This window comes from Engystomops pustulosus, chromosome 3, assembly GCF_040894005.1.
Source record: "Engystomops pustulosus chromosome 3, aEngPut4.maternal, whole genome shotgun sequence".
Taxonomy (NCBI): domain Eukaryota; kingdom Metazoa; phylum Chordata; class Amphibia; order Anura; family Leptodactylidae; genus Engystomops; species Engystomops pustulosus.
The window spans coordinates 32,772,786-32,788,132 of NC_092413.1; the positions used below are offsets into that span (position 1 = coordinate 32,772,786).

The window sequence follows — 15,347 nt, forward strand, 5'->3', positions numbered from 1 at the left end:
GCTATTGGAATCTGTCATCAAATAAAAATGACATTTCTGGTGATTGGTTCCCTTTTAGTTATATGCAGAGTTGTCCAATGGTTGTCCCTCTTTGCCTCAAACACCTCTTCAGTATTCTACATATATTTTTTCTGTACAGAATTTTTTTTTTTTTTTGAGACTAAGTGAAACATCAGCTCATAAGTATGCTTATCCGTAAAGGACCGTTATTCTGAAGAATCATAATTATATAACATTTGCAAAGTAAAAGGAGCAATATACAAAATCGCTAAAGGTTACAGCTGTGAGTTTATGGGGATGGGATCTGTACGTTCTTCTTTTCCCATCTCGCTGTATGTTGCTATGGCGTGCATTACTTCTCCTCGTAATTGCCCAGCACTCGGCTGTAATTGTTATGACAGCTCTGGACAGCATGGCTCAATTGACTTGTTGCTCTGCGAGGAGAACTTTTCTCAGTAGCCGTTGTTACATGATCTTGATATGTTAGGGGTTGCTGGTGCCAAGCTTGAATATTTTCTTGGTTACCACAAGTCCTTTCTTCTCTGCTAAGTGTTGACAGCAGCGGTGCCATCACACCAGTAGATTCATTTCTATAACCTTGTTCTCGGTGTGAGGAAAATCTGATTTCATTTGAAGAAATAATATTGCTATATAAAGGGGGTCTTGTCTTCCCCAAAACCGGCATGTGACCAGTGTTGTAACTAGAAGCTGATGGGCCCCAGTGCAGAATCGGTGCCGGGCGCCCGACTGTAATGTATAGTTTATAGTACTAGTCTTCTCACATTGGTGAGTGACACCTAATGGGCCCCCTAAGCCTCTTGGGCCCGGTTGCCACTGCATTCCCTTACTCCCCTGCTTGTGGCCCCTTGATGCTAGCACCCTAAAATTAGCAACAACTATGAGATGTACTTGTTGAACATGTACTCTTTAAGCACATAGGGAATGTTTCCTTTGATGCTACTTTTGTGCTAGGATGGACGAATAAAGTAGTGTAACAATTTCCTTTTGTATCACTATATATTATTGCTTATTATTTATTGCTATGCTTTGTTGATTACTGGTATAGTATGGCTCCATTCGGTTGCATTTGAGAATGAACGTAGAGGATTGTTTTGTAACAATGGTCATACGTCTGTCCTTTTTAAAAATTACTTGATGTGATGTTTCATTATATACCATGTTCTCTAAATATACATATTGTGAAAGCTATATCTGGCTAATAACAGTCATTCTGGGCACAGTTTACACATCCCAAAAAATTACTTATTTTCATATTCCTTGCCCAGAATCCCTAGCGGAACATTTTTGTTCCATACGACTAAAAAGGTGGCCTGCAAACATAAGTAGAACCACTCTCTTCCTGACCTACGTCTATGGCCTCTCACCTTAGCCAAACCGGTTCCCTATACTGTACTGACGAGATGCATTGACATTGAAAAGGTGCTTTATGAAAAAAGATCAACAGGTTTGGCTTTTATCCCAGACCATGTCACAAAAGCCAGACATTAATATATAAGGATCTGCCTTAAAGCAGCAATGCAAGCACTGCTTTCCCTCTCTCATCCTGGAAATCGTATATTTACATATCCCTCCTCCATAGCACATGAGCACTTTTATCTTTTCAGTAGAGTCACACACATACCGCAGCAGCTCTAGTAGTCGCAGAATGTTCGGGGGAATATTACTTAGAGGAATGGTATTATAGAAACCTTATCCAGTGCACAATCTATGAAGAGCACTGATGATTTTCATTGCGTGCGGCGCTTCTAAACGGTTAGCACAATATAAGTGGAAGCAAGCAGAGGATATGTATTTTTCTAATATTCAGACGGTCCCCGGGTTGCGTACTAGATAGGTTCTATAGGTTTGTCCTTAAGTTGAATTTGTATGCAAGTTGGAACTTACATACATTTGTTGCACCAGACTAAATTTTTTTTTGTCCCTTTGATAATAGAATTTTCAAACTTTCCTGCTGTAATGGGAACAAGGATTATCCATAAAGCATCATTACAGACACCTTACAGCTGATCATTATAGTAATAGCATCCAGAGAGCTTCACCAGAGGTCACAGGGGGCAGAGAGGTCTGTCTGTAATTCAGGTCTTAAAAAACATCTACATCCAGGATAACAATTGTAAATCAAGCACACTGACATACTGGTGTGTGCCAGGGTCTTCTTTTAGCTTTTCATACCCTGTTTTTTTTTAATTAAATAAAAGGTTTTCAGAATTATGCAAATTAGTCTGAGGGGCTACGTTCCGTAGGTGTTAATAGAGCCTGGAGCCCCTCAGGTGCATTTGCTTAATTTTAAAGCCTTTTTTTTCTTAAAAACAAGGCCATAAAAAGCTTAAATAAGAGCAGATCTTGCAAGAGGGGGCTTACACTAGTATGTCAGTGTGCTGGGTTTACAATCCTTCATCATTCTGGTGGTAGATGTCCTTTAAGTTTTGGACAGCTTGAATTACAAAATCTATTATTTACTTAACTAAAAATGTAATCACTACATGTTTTAAAACAATCTTGTTCATGCATTGTGGTACCCTACAGTTTGGATGTTTTAGTAGGTTGTTTTTAAATTCCTGGATCACGCAGTTCCCAGATTCAGTATTGAACATCCAAAAACTGTTAAAAAAAACAAAAAAAAGCTTGACAGTGAGGGCCCTGCTCACAAGAGCTTACAGTCTTTAAAGGGAACCTGTCACCAGGAGACCCATTTTTAGCACTCCCCCAGTCCCCACAGAGCATAGTGCATACACTGCCAAAGTGTTTTTGTATAAAAAATTGGTTTTACTGAAAAAAGATATGTTATATTGTACCTTTCATTAGCATCTGCTGTGTGACTAGGCAGTTGCCTTTTGGGAGGGTCTGGAAAGGAGCAGTCCCCCCCCCCACCCTTGGGGAACAGCTTATCCATGTGTCCTTTTCAAATATATGGATGCCAAACAAATAATTTTATTGAATACACAAATACACGGCAACAAAAGAGTAGCAATAAAAGTATAAAAACAGAGAGTGCCAAAATAAATATACAATCAAAAGCCAATCAAAAAAAAAGCCAATCAAAAGCCAATTGAGGAGATAAGATTCGGTATATAGGACAAAGTAACACTTAGAGCCTTACATAGAAGTCCCAACCAATAAGGGAACACATAGTACCTCATATGGAGTTGGCACTAAAGTATAATTACCTATACCAGTAAGGCAGGCACACGCTGTACAACTGGTTTTGCCAAGACTAATAGAGGTAAGAATAAAACAATTGACCCTCAGGGAAACACAAAACACGCATAGAAGGCAATTCCTGGTTATAATATTTTTTCCACTATCTCCACCCCCACTCCACTTTTTTTTAAAAAGAGGGTGGAGTCTGGGCCAAATCTACTATAGCTTGCGCCAATGCAATGGAATGGGGGAGGGGGATGGAGGGGCACAAGGTGCACCCAATCTTGATAAAACTTTGCTTTTCTGACCCAATCATGATCCTCTCAGCTATTCCTGAGTATTATTGTGTATGGAGTGCTTGGCTTCTGCCGGATTGCAGTACAACATCCGCTTATGCATCCATGTGTTATGTCTGGTCCTTCCTTGGACATTTGTGTACATTATACGGTGGCGGATTTTTTTTTTTATCCCATTGATTTGTTTTATTCTTCGGGCTTGATATTCAACGTGACATTAAGACGTTTGTGTAAGTTGCCGGGTATTTTCATTTTTGCTCAATTCTACTAAACCATAGCTGACGGCAAGCGAAAAAGAAATGCGCTTCCAATATCCTTGCGTATTGTTATCCTTGTGTAACACTTAGGTGTCATAAACCGGCTTCCCTAGTTCCTATAGTAAGTCAACTTTATTATAACCCAGAATAAAATATTGTTTCCCATCTTTACAAATGTTTCCCCATATACCTCTGGGACACGTTGAAATAACAGCAAGTTTTAAAGTGCAGTAAACGGAGGTATAAAACGTATCATATGACACATCTGAGCTCTGGTCGGCACAAGTGTTGATTGATTAGATCTATAAATAAAGAAGAAAGCTAAACAGTATTTCTCATGCAGTTGTAAAGTTAATGTAGCAATAACCAATAGATAAAACATAATATAGCAGAAATGGAGAAGGAATATTGGCCGCCAACTCCTGCACTATGATTAGTTAGCTGCTCCCTGAGGTCACATTGTCGTAACATCTACATATGTTTATTGCTTTACGTATCATGACAATTTTTACTTTTAACGATTTTAATTGAGTCGACGCCTTTTTTATATAATTAGCCGAAAACTAACTAAAAACGGGAAACAATATGCTTTTTTTTGTCATTTTTCCTATTATAGTGGTTTTAATAAGATGTTTTAATAAGGTGGCCTATACAATGTAATTGTATAGGCCTTTACCAAAATATTTATAAATATGTAAAGTCTCAATCCTTCACCATTATCTCAGTTCCGAGGCAGAGGGTGCGTGTACTTTTGCAAAATGTCTTCTGCGGCTCCTTCTGATTTCTGCTTTCAGCTGACAGGCTGTAGGGGGCTCTTTACAATCGGGCACAATTCGAGTGGCCTATAAAGGAAAAAGTTCTCCCCTTCAATCTAATATCAGGATTGTGTTTCTAGGTGAAACAGAACCAGATGTATCCCTTCTTAAAAAGGGGAATTGAGATTTGTATTTTAAAGGAAATCTACCACCAGGATGAAGGATTGTAAATCAAGCACACTTACATGTTGATGTGTGTCCCTTCTGGCAGGATCCGCTCTTCTTTTTGCTTCTAATTCCCTCATTTGTATGAAAAATGAGGCTTCAAAAATTATGCAAATGAGTCTGAGGGGCTAATTTATTTTGTAAAAACAAGGGCATAAGAAGAACGGATCCTGTCAGAGGTGGCACACACCAGCATATGCAAGTGTGCTTGGTTTACAGTCCTTCATCCTGGTGGTAGATTTCCTTTTATTGAAATTTGACACTTGTCATGACATCACCACAGCTTCATGAGTGAAGATGAGCGGACCCAACACAATCTGAACATATTGACAGCTTCGGGTCCACTCATCTCTGAGTGTTGTATAATCAGATTGTATTTGGTAGAAGTAGGCAGCCTTAATATTTGGTTGTTGGCAAATCTTACTCAAAACATGAAATCACCTATGGAAGGCTCAGTGGTGAAGAAAAGCTGTATAAAGAAATAGGACAAAATTGGACTTGTACATTTAAAGGACATCTACCACCAGGATGGAGGATTGTAAACCAAGTACACTTACATACTGGCATCTTTCCCCTCTGGCAGGATCTCCTCTTCTTTTAGTCTCTTATTCCCTGGTTTTAACAAAAACAAAAGGATTTTAAACATATGCAAATGAAGCTGAGGGCTCATTTGCATCATTTTTAAAGCCTTTTATTCGTAAAAACTAGGTTATAGGAAGCTTAAAGAACAGATCCTGCCAGAGGGGGCAAATTTCAGCATGTAAATGTACTTGGTTTACAATCCTTCATCCTGTTGATAGATGTCCTTTAAAGAACATACCTTCAGAATACAGCCTGATAAACCAGTGATACTTACTCATAGATCGAGACACCGTGACTTATATTTGTTATCCATGGCCTCCTACTTTCTAAAATTTACTTTTTAAATTATGCTAATAAGCCAGAAGGTGTGCGTCACCAGAACCCCTTTGATGCTGTGGTTTCACAGGCTGTTCCATTGTGCAGAAGCAATTCCCCCCTCCCACTGTGTACTGAAACTTCCTCTGCTGCAGTGAGATTGCTTCAGGCAAAGAGAGAGAGATAGAATAAATGCTGAGGGGACAGTGTAACAGCCTGTGAAGCTGCAGCATGAAGGGGCTCTGGCAAAAACCACAGAGCCCTTCAGACGTATTAGCATAATTATAAAAGTAGATTTTAGAAGGAAGATTGTTGTAGATAACACATATAAGAATATTACCAGTCACATTGCCTGGATCTATGAGTAAGTGTCCTGGTTTATCATGCTTGATGGTAGATTTCCTTTAAAGTCTATATGTTTCAATATTTTTAGCCTTGATTTAGCAATTTGTTGATACCAGAGTCTTAATACTATAAAATAAGAGAAAACTGTAGGCAATTAGAGGCAAGTGTTCTGGATCTGAAAACCGAAAATACTTGAGCAGGAAAAAAATAATAAAAGTTTATTATGTTTTAGGCAGCCATTTACTTTTAAGTATCTTGTTTTGAGTTTTTAATCATATTTCAAAAAGCTCTTCTATATGAATACATTATTAAAAACTTTGAAGCATTTTTTTTTATTTCTGAAATGAATTGTGCAGGTAATGAAAGTAAACTTCGCATTAAACCCTATTTTTCTAACTATAAGACGCACTGGAGATTTTGTCATCCATTAAGAAGGAAAAATATATCTGGTACCAATTAAAAAATACCCTATTAGTCACAGCACACACAAGAACAGCATCACACACAGCTACATCCACTCACTCACACACAGCTCTGCTACATCCACTCACTGAAACACAGCTCTGCTACATCCACCCACCCACCCACTCACACACAGCTCTGCTACATCTATTCACTCACACACAGCTCTGATACATCCACTCACTCACACACACCTGCTACATCCACTCACTCACACACAGCTCTGCTACATCTATTCACTCACACACAGCTCTGCTACATCTATTCACTCACACACAGCTCTGCTACATCCATTCACTCGCACACAGCTCTGCTACATCCACTCACTCACACACAGCTCTGCTACATCCACTCTCACACACACCTGCTACATCCACTCACTCACACACAGCTCTGCTACATCTATTCACTCACACACAGCTCTGCTACATCTATTCACTCGCACACAGCTCTGCTACATCCATTCACTCGCACACAGCTCTGCTACATCCATTCACTCGCACACAGCTCTGCTACATCCATTCACTCGCACACAGCTCTGCTACATCCATTCACTCGCACACAGCTCTGCTACATCCATTCACTCGCACACAGCTCTGCTACATCCATTCACTCGCACACAGCTCTGCTACATCCATTCACTCGCACACAGCTCTGCTACATCCATTCACTCGCACACAGCTCTGCTACATCCATTCACTCGCACACAGCTCTGCTACATCCATTCACTCGCACACAGCTCTGCTACATCCATTCACTCGCACACAGCTCTGCTACATCCATTCACTCGCACACAGCTCTGCTACATCCATTCACTCGCACACAGCTCTGCTACATCCATTCACTCGCACACAGCTCTGCTACATCCATTCACTCGCACACAGCTCTGCTACATCCATTCACTCGCACACCGCTTCATACCCAATGGCAGCCGCAACTTCTCTCTGGCTTCTCCGGCCCCATCCCCAGGCAGCATGGAAGGGTTTACGTACCTTGCAGTGATGCAGGAAGCATCTGATCAGTCACATACTTCTGACATCACTCCAAGGTCCTGCAGGAAATAGTCATGTCGGGACAGGAGCTGGGAAAGTAGCACATAGGCTGGTCTCTTAGAGATTGAATGAAACGCTTTGTCAGCACTTCACCTCATCTCCAGGACAGCGGTCAGGAGGGTCTGGCAGTGCTGGATCTTCCTGTCCAAGGACTATAAGATGCAGGCACTTTTTAACAAGATTTTTCTGTGTTAAAAAGTGCATCTTTTTAAAAATACAGTACTTTATTAACATGTTTTTTTGCTTTTTTTCTTTTCCTTTAGTGAGACATGTTTCTGAAAACCTCCTCAAGACTGTACACACAAAAAAGAGATGAGGAGAGGGGGCTAAAGATCAACCCCTTATCTATCTTGGGAATCTTTCTCCTCTGTAAGGAGATTAGAGTTTCCAAGGACTGGACTATCCAGGGATATCTGTAAAGTGTGTTGTTATTCAAAACTTCATCATCTATTTGTGAGAATTGATTTGCACAGAAGGAAGGCAGAAAAAAGGACGGCGCAGGAACATTTTATATTTAACTCTCTCATGACTGGTCAGTGTAAAATTATGTTAAAGGATATATCTACCACCAGGATGAAAGGCTGTATGCAAATGAGCCTGAGGGGCTCCTGGCTCCATTAACACCTATGGAGCCTGGGGCCCTTCAGGCTCATTTGCATAAAAACCTTCATCCTGGTGGTAGATGCTCTTTAACCACTCGTCAAGGTATGGAGAGGGCCTAAAAAACGGAGCCCTACCAATAACCTATTGGGTGCAGTGGTCAGTTTCTAATCACCCTTGTGCATGCGTATTGCCACCATAATGCTGTGATGTTTCGGAGGATGCAACGGCATTGCCGAAACAGTAACAGTTGTAAAAGTGTCGGTGCAGCTGTTTTGGCCGGCAAGCAGGGGAATCCTTGCATCACATTTTTACATCACTTACTAGGGGGATCCTTACATCACTTGACCAGCACACGAGAGAGCACATTTGTGTGCAGTCGGGATTACAGGGAGAGCAGAACACAGTCAAGGTTGTGCCCAGTGGGCAATGACTTATGAAATCGGGAAAGAGAGAGTAAAAGTAGAAGTAAAAAAAGTAACTTTTTAATTATTTTTCCCTACTATTTTTTTATGCTAAGGATGTATACAGCATCTCATTTATCGGACGCTGTGTTCTCCCAGGCCACGTATTTCATTATCTTGTGTATAACATCACTTGTGGTAAGCGTTCTCACGAGCCGCCGTTCTGTATTCCGCCTCCATCCACTGTTTACTGTTGCCAGTCACATTTCACACTTCGTTAATTCCGGGGAGAATATATCATAAATTATCAGCGTCTCATCCCGATCATATGCAGCGTGTATGTATGCGCCGTTCTAACAAGGCGTCCTTGATGGTCACGGCCCTGTCACAAGTTGTCTCTCCAAGGTTCCCATGTATTTGGAGGGTCTTCTCTCCTCGTCTAAATGAGACATTTTCAAATGAATTTAGTGTATGCAGAAAACATTATTATGCAGCTGGCTGAAACCGGTTTACTTCAATTAAGACTTAATAGCTGTATGTCAGCACGGAATAGCAATGATTAATTTGTCACAGTTAATAATTGCAAACTGGTTGCTAAGATGCAAAGCAGGCGACATCCAGTTTATGCTTTATCGCTTTTGATGGGTAGAATTTTGCTCTTGTATCGGGAATTATTTGCAGTTTGCCAGCTGGTTACTGTATGATACGGAGGTTTAGTCCATATTAAGTTCAGAACTTGTCATTGGCTGCCTTTTACAAAATAATGAACATCCACATCTACAAAACATCCATGATTTGATTTTTTTTTGGATTGACTTCATTATGACTTTGGGTGATATCAGGTAGCCACCCATATGTCTTAAAAAGGGAACCTGCCACCATGAACCCCATTTTCAGTGCCCCCTATGTCCACATCAGCAATAGTAAGCCCTATCCGAAACTGTTTTTATAATGATCCTTGGTTTTTTATGCAGTTCATAAACCAAGTTTACCTTGTCTCCTCTTCTGAAGTGTCCAGTGCCGGCTGGACGTGTCGATTGAGGAACGGTTTATCCTGCACCCTCGGGAAACCGCTCGGTTATCATCCAGATTGAAATTTTTAAAAATCCGCCCCTCACACTAGGCCATAGCAAAGGTAAGTGATCCCGGCACACATTTGTAGATGTGGATGATGAAAAAATTGATAATTTAATAATGTGGATTAAAATACACGATAAAGCCCACAAGGCAGCATTATGACCTACATGTTTTGGCAGAAACGCGTAGGTAATATTGCTTCCTATTGTGTATTTTAATCCACATTATTAAAGAATCCATTTTTTTTTTTTATCATCCACGTCTATAATTGTGTGCCGCGATCATTTACCTTCTCTGTAGTCTGTTTTCTTCAACCTCGGAGTTATCAGTGTGCACCTGTGCTAGTTTGGATGGAGTGAGCTGAACTTTTTTTCTTTATATCATCGCACTAGGCCCTCCGCCCCCTTGTGTCTCATCTCATGATGTCCCAATTACGAGCTTCTTGCTCATTTGAAAAATAGGTGTGGCTTTTTTGCAAATGGGTGTGGTCTATCAGGAAGTGGGCACGACCTACTTATATATGCGTCAACTTTGACTTCCAACCTGACTTTTTGATGGATTACTTTTCATCAGGCAATAGCAAAGGTGCATCAAATATGTCTTGTAACATTAGTTCCTTTAATTAAATCTTACGGTTGTGTGATCAACGCAGTACGCAAATGGGTTTTTCTGGATAGATTACGAGATCCTATACTTCCAGCACCAGCTTTTAGAATGTGACTTCTTCCAAGTCAATGCCCAACCTTCAAGTAGCCATGTAACACGACTTAGAATTGAATTATAACCGTCCCGTCTCCAGGACTCCAGCCACCTGCAGAAGTGGTCTAAGGCAGCCTCCTCAACTAGTATCTTGTCTCCAGACTTGACTAGATATTAGACAGAATTAATAAAACTTCCCCTGAAGTTTTTTGACTAGAGCACAAATACACAAACAGAAGTGGAAAACCTAAGGGCCTATGAAAGATATCGTTCCCATATTTTGCACATGTAACAAACTTGCTGCTATAGTGTTGAGAGGAACACAAGTTGGACACTATAGATAGCATAGCCTGAAATAACAGTAGATTTAACTAGATCTAGATAGGTCTACAATTCCATAAACATTGTAGACATACAGGTATATGCTGTACCCCAATCGCATTGTGTTCATGATAGAGTTTAACAGATTTATTGGACATTACTGGGTGGAGAATAAATCCCTTCTTTAGGTCACATTATCCACATTGGAACTTGATTGCTTTGATGGCAGCAACTGAGATTTTTCTTCACATACCTGAAAATGTTCTCGACAAAGGGCTTGACCCAACTTTGGATGTTATCCTTAATCCACAAGAAAGGGGATACCTTACCCAATCGGTAAGGGTCTGTTATTTGGGACCCCTATTAATCTCAAAGATTTGAATGGAGTTCCTGAGCACATGCTTGGCTGCCGTTCCACACAGATGCCCATTCTCCTAATTGCTTGAAGTCCCGTTTCCATGATCACTGGGGGTCCCAGCTATCGGTCACTCACTGATTACAGTTATACTCTATCCTGTGGATTGGGGTAACTGCCGAAGTTGGAGCAACTCATTTGAACATGCTAAAGTCAATGAGACTTTAGAACTCCAGTATTAGGGTCTGTCAATTGGTTGTCCCCTTAATAATTGATCCACAAGTATTCAAGGATTGTCTAGAAATTATTTGCTCCCTGCACTGAAAAGCTGTTCACCTTGGTTTTAACGTTTAACAATGGAGAGCCGTGGTTCCCATCATGTACCGTAGGAGCTTTGGCATCAGTTCTGGCATGAGGCAACTCCTTTCCCTGTGCCTACACTGGGTCAAACAGGCAATTGCTGCAGGGCAATGATGTTGGCCAACAATGATCAGACAATGAGGACATCAGTGATAAATCCTTGACGACCCCTTTATTTCGCAATGGTTTGCCAAGAAAGCCAGTCCGGGCTGTAGACGATGGCAGTATGCTGGGCTATAGGGTGTCTTCCAAATTTTATTCAAAGCATTTGAATCCTTTATATAATATTCCTACACATGATCTGAATGCCTTACTCTTCACGGGATAAGATAAAAGCTCAGATCTTGTTTATGGCTACATGTTTTGGTAGTTGGATCACCTCTTTTCTACATTTCCATGTTGTTTAAACATTTTTCCGGTGAACGCTTTCCAGCTGTTCTTGGCTGTGCCCAAAATCTTGTGTATTATGAAAAGTTCTTGGAAAAGAGTCATTCTCGTTTTATTACCTCTCCATAATGGCTTTCTATTATTTCTGAGCGGTGGAATTGTAAGCATTCCCGAGGAAGACTGTGCAAGTTACCTTTGTCAAGTCTTCAAAAAGTAAAGTAGGCAAAGTTCCCGCTTTTATTCCTCACTAGAAAGCAAATCCAGACATTTCCTACGGCTGTAGACGGCGCAGTCTTCGCTTTATTCTTTTAGCTATATTTGAACTTGCTGTCAGAAACTAATGACGAAACTCCTATAATCCATCGCTGCCTAGAAGGGGAAGTAATTAATGGGAATATACAATGTCGGTTCTTTTAAGTTCTTTTATTTATAGTTTTAATGAGAAATTGGATTAACCTTTGTAAACGGGGCATGTGGGTACATTTAAAGGGAGAGAGATTGTTTGTACAGTCTTGTTGCATATTTTATGGGGGGTTTTTTTATCTAGGAAGCTAGGCAGGTACTAGGCATGAGTTAGAAAATGTTGGGTTTGTTGTATAATGTAACAAAAATATATATTTTTTTATACAGGATATACAAAATCTAAAACTTACATGTACAATTTTGATTTCGATTCTTTAATCGCTCTAGTGCATCAAAAATATAAATTAAAGTGGTATTTTGGTTAGAACAGTTAATCTACTCTCCACTGGATTGGGAATAAAGGCATAAAGAATTATGCCACTACACTAACTCTACACAAGATATCAGACACATTTTCTATGTGTTCCTTAAAGCTATTGTTGGAGAAGAGCAACAAAGTGGCAAAGTACCATTCAACACGAATTTCGTGAAAACTTTGTCATGAAGCTGAAGGTTATGACATTTCATGATGACAACATTTTTGATAATATTATGGGCTCTATGACTATTGGATAGTGGGGGCTCTATGACTATTGGATAGTGGGGGCTCTATGACTATTGGATAGTGGGGGCTCTATGACTATTGGATAGTGGGGGCAACGTGACTATTGGTTACGGGGGCAACGTGACTATTCTCCACTGGGGGCAACATGACTATTGGCTCCTTTGGGGAAACATGAGTATTGGCTACTGTGGTAAACATGATTATTGGCTCCTGGTGACCATGTGAATCCTTGCTATTGGGGGCAACGTGACTACAGGTTGGCACTGGGCTCGGGGACCGTTGGCTACCGCTGGGCTCGGGGACTGTTGGCTACCAGCTTGCCTCTTCCCTTCATGTCTCAAAGCCCTTTCTGTTATGACTTTACATCATTACGGAAATCACGTTTTTTTTTTCTTATGAAATATCTACCTTTGTAGGGTTTCTTTGGCCTTCCTCTGGATCACCATCTTTTTTTCAGACTTATCTCTATAGCTTTAACTTATCTATATATTGTGATATTGCAGACACCAGGTCCAAATCCTTGTGTCTGTGGTGCCATCGAGGGGTTCATCTGACTGTAATAATTATGTCATTGTTGGTCAACCAGCACCTACATCTCTAACCATTTTATTGACCTTCAGACCTGAAAATATTGGTAAGTAACCCTCAAGGAAATATGTATCGGTATGAGGATGTACTAGGTACAATACAATACAAAATACAATGGAAACATGGTGTAAGAAGTAGCTTCACACACACTTTTTTCTGTCTTCCCATGACAAATGCAAACCTTAAAAATAGTTCCTGTCTTTGTTTTCTCATCTACATGTGAAGTATAATAATCCAGAAGTGTTTATTGCTTTGTCTGTGTTATTCATGGTTAGTTCGGCTAAGTAAAATATATAGCTTCACTAGTGCTGTGCCGTACAATACATTGAGATTTGTGAGATCTCACTTTACTTTATGTTAATCGCTGCACAACGAAATTGCCTTAATGAGTTGATATATCATGTACACTAATTACCGCACCCAAAACTGCTGACCACTTTTTGTGTGTATACACTTGTCACCATTACGAAGGTTTATTACCTTTGGCGCCTTTTGTGTTTTTACCGATAAATCATCTGAAGTATCTCCAAGCTGCATCTTGCATCTCCTAGGTGTCCTCCGTCGCTTCCACCTTCTCGGTGGTTAACGGTTTAAGTTATTTATGGCTTGTACAAAGTTTTAGGATATTTATTGTTCTTCTAGTTGACTACGATAAATTACAGTACATTAACATTTCTAAACTACAGCTTTATAACATGGAAATTGTCACCACTGGGGTCACATATGATGTAGACATATTACCATTTTGGTGAAGTGTCGCCAAAAAATAAATTCTACTTACATTCGGTCAGCTCCGAGTTCCCGCTTCGCAATTGTACCCATGGCTTGACTGTAAGCACAGAGGTCGGGTCGCCGGCTTCGACCACTCAATTGACTTTAGTGCATATCCTGTGATGAAAGTGACATCCCATGGTCCATGGAGGCCACTGAGCAACGGAAGTGGGTCCTGTGACTCCAACCAGTTGGGTCGTCTGGCCGAAGAGAAAAACCAACTTCTCATGGGAATCGGAGCAGGGTAAGTACAATTTTTTTCTCCCAGCGCTACCCAACAATAAATTTTATTTGGAAACTACTAGTTATGATAAATTTTCATTTCACAGAGAAAGATTTTGATGCTCACATACTTAAAGGGATACACCAACCCCAAACTATCAATGACCTACTGTATACATATGACTACAAGAGTAATGTATGAACTCTCATTTTGAGCTTTAAATCTTGGAGCAGTTATATGTTTTAAAGAAAATCTACCAAAATTAAGAATGATAAACCAAAGACACACTTACTCATAGATCCAGGCACCATGGCTGTGATAATTTTCTTATATTTGTTATCCATCGCCGCCTCCTTTCTAACATCAGCATTTGTGCTCTGGCTGTATAGGCTGTTACACGGTACAGGAGCACATCTCACCCTGCTCCCTCGACCCTTTTTCTGCCTGCTGTAAACTTGTGCGGTAGGAGGCTATAGCCTGTAAAGCTATAGCATGGAGGGAATATGGATGCCCCCAGAGTATACTTTTAAACATTTATTTTAGAAGGCAGGAGCCCATGGATAACAAATATAAGAAGAGTATCACAGTCACGCTGCCTGGATCTATGAGTAAGTGTCTTTGGTTTATCATGTATGAATAAATGGTAGATTTCCTTTAACGGCGTGCCGGCAGCGAGTGTATAAAGAGGGCTCATAATGCACATAATGCAACAAACACCTATCGGCAACACCCGCAACCATGTTAGCAGCAATCACTTGTTTTAACCATTTAAATGCCCTCGTCCGGTCGGGAGCATTTAAATGTCAGAAGCGCATGGGTGCCGCTTTCTTGGTCTGGATCGCTGCCCCCACTGTGACGTCATAAGGGGCACAATCCATTGCTGTGACAGCCAGGAGTCTACTTAAAGAGGACCCATCACTAAAGATAACGCTAACTGTGTAACACTGCTGAATCTGTTTTAGCACTAGGAGCTGCTTACTTTAGTAAGCAGCTCCTAGTGCAGTTTTTGAGGGTGACAGGTCCACTTTAAGACTCTCAGGCTTGTCACATCCAGTGGCACACTATTATAGATCAATAGGAAAATCCCCATAAACTGCAATACAGTAGTATTGCAGTATATGTTAGTAGCGATCAGATCCTCTAG

At 40.5% G+C, this 15,347-nt stretch overlaps 1 protein-coding gene across 2 annotated transcripts in view; it reads left to right on the forward strand.

The window, feature by feature from the left end:
• The window catches only part of KIF16B (kinesin family member 16B), a 217,070-nt gene that overhangs the window by 172,468 nt on the left and 29,255 nt on the right, over window positions 1-15,347 (forward strand). The window lies entirely within an intron of this gene.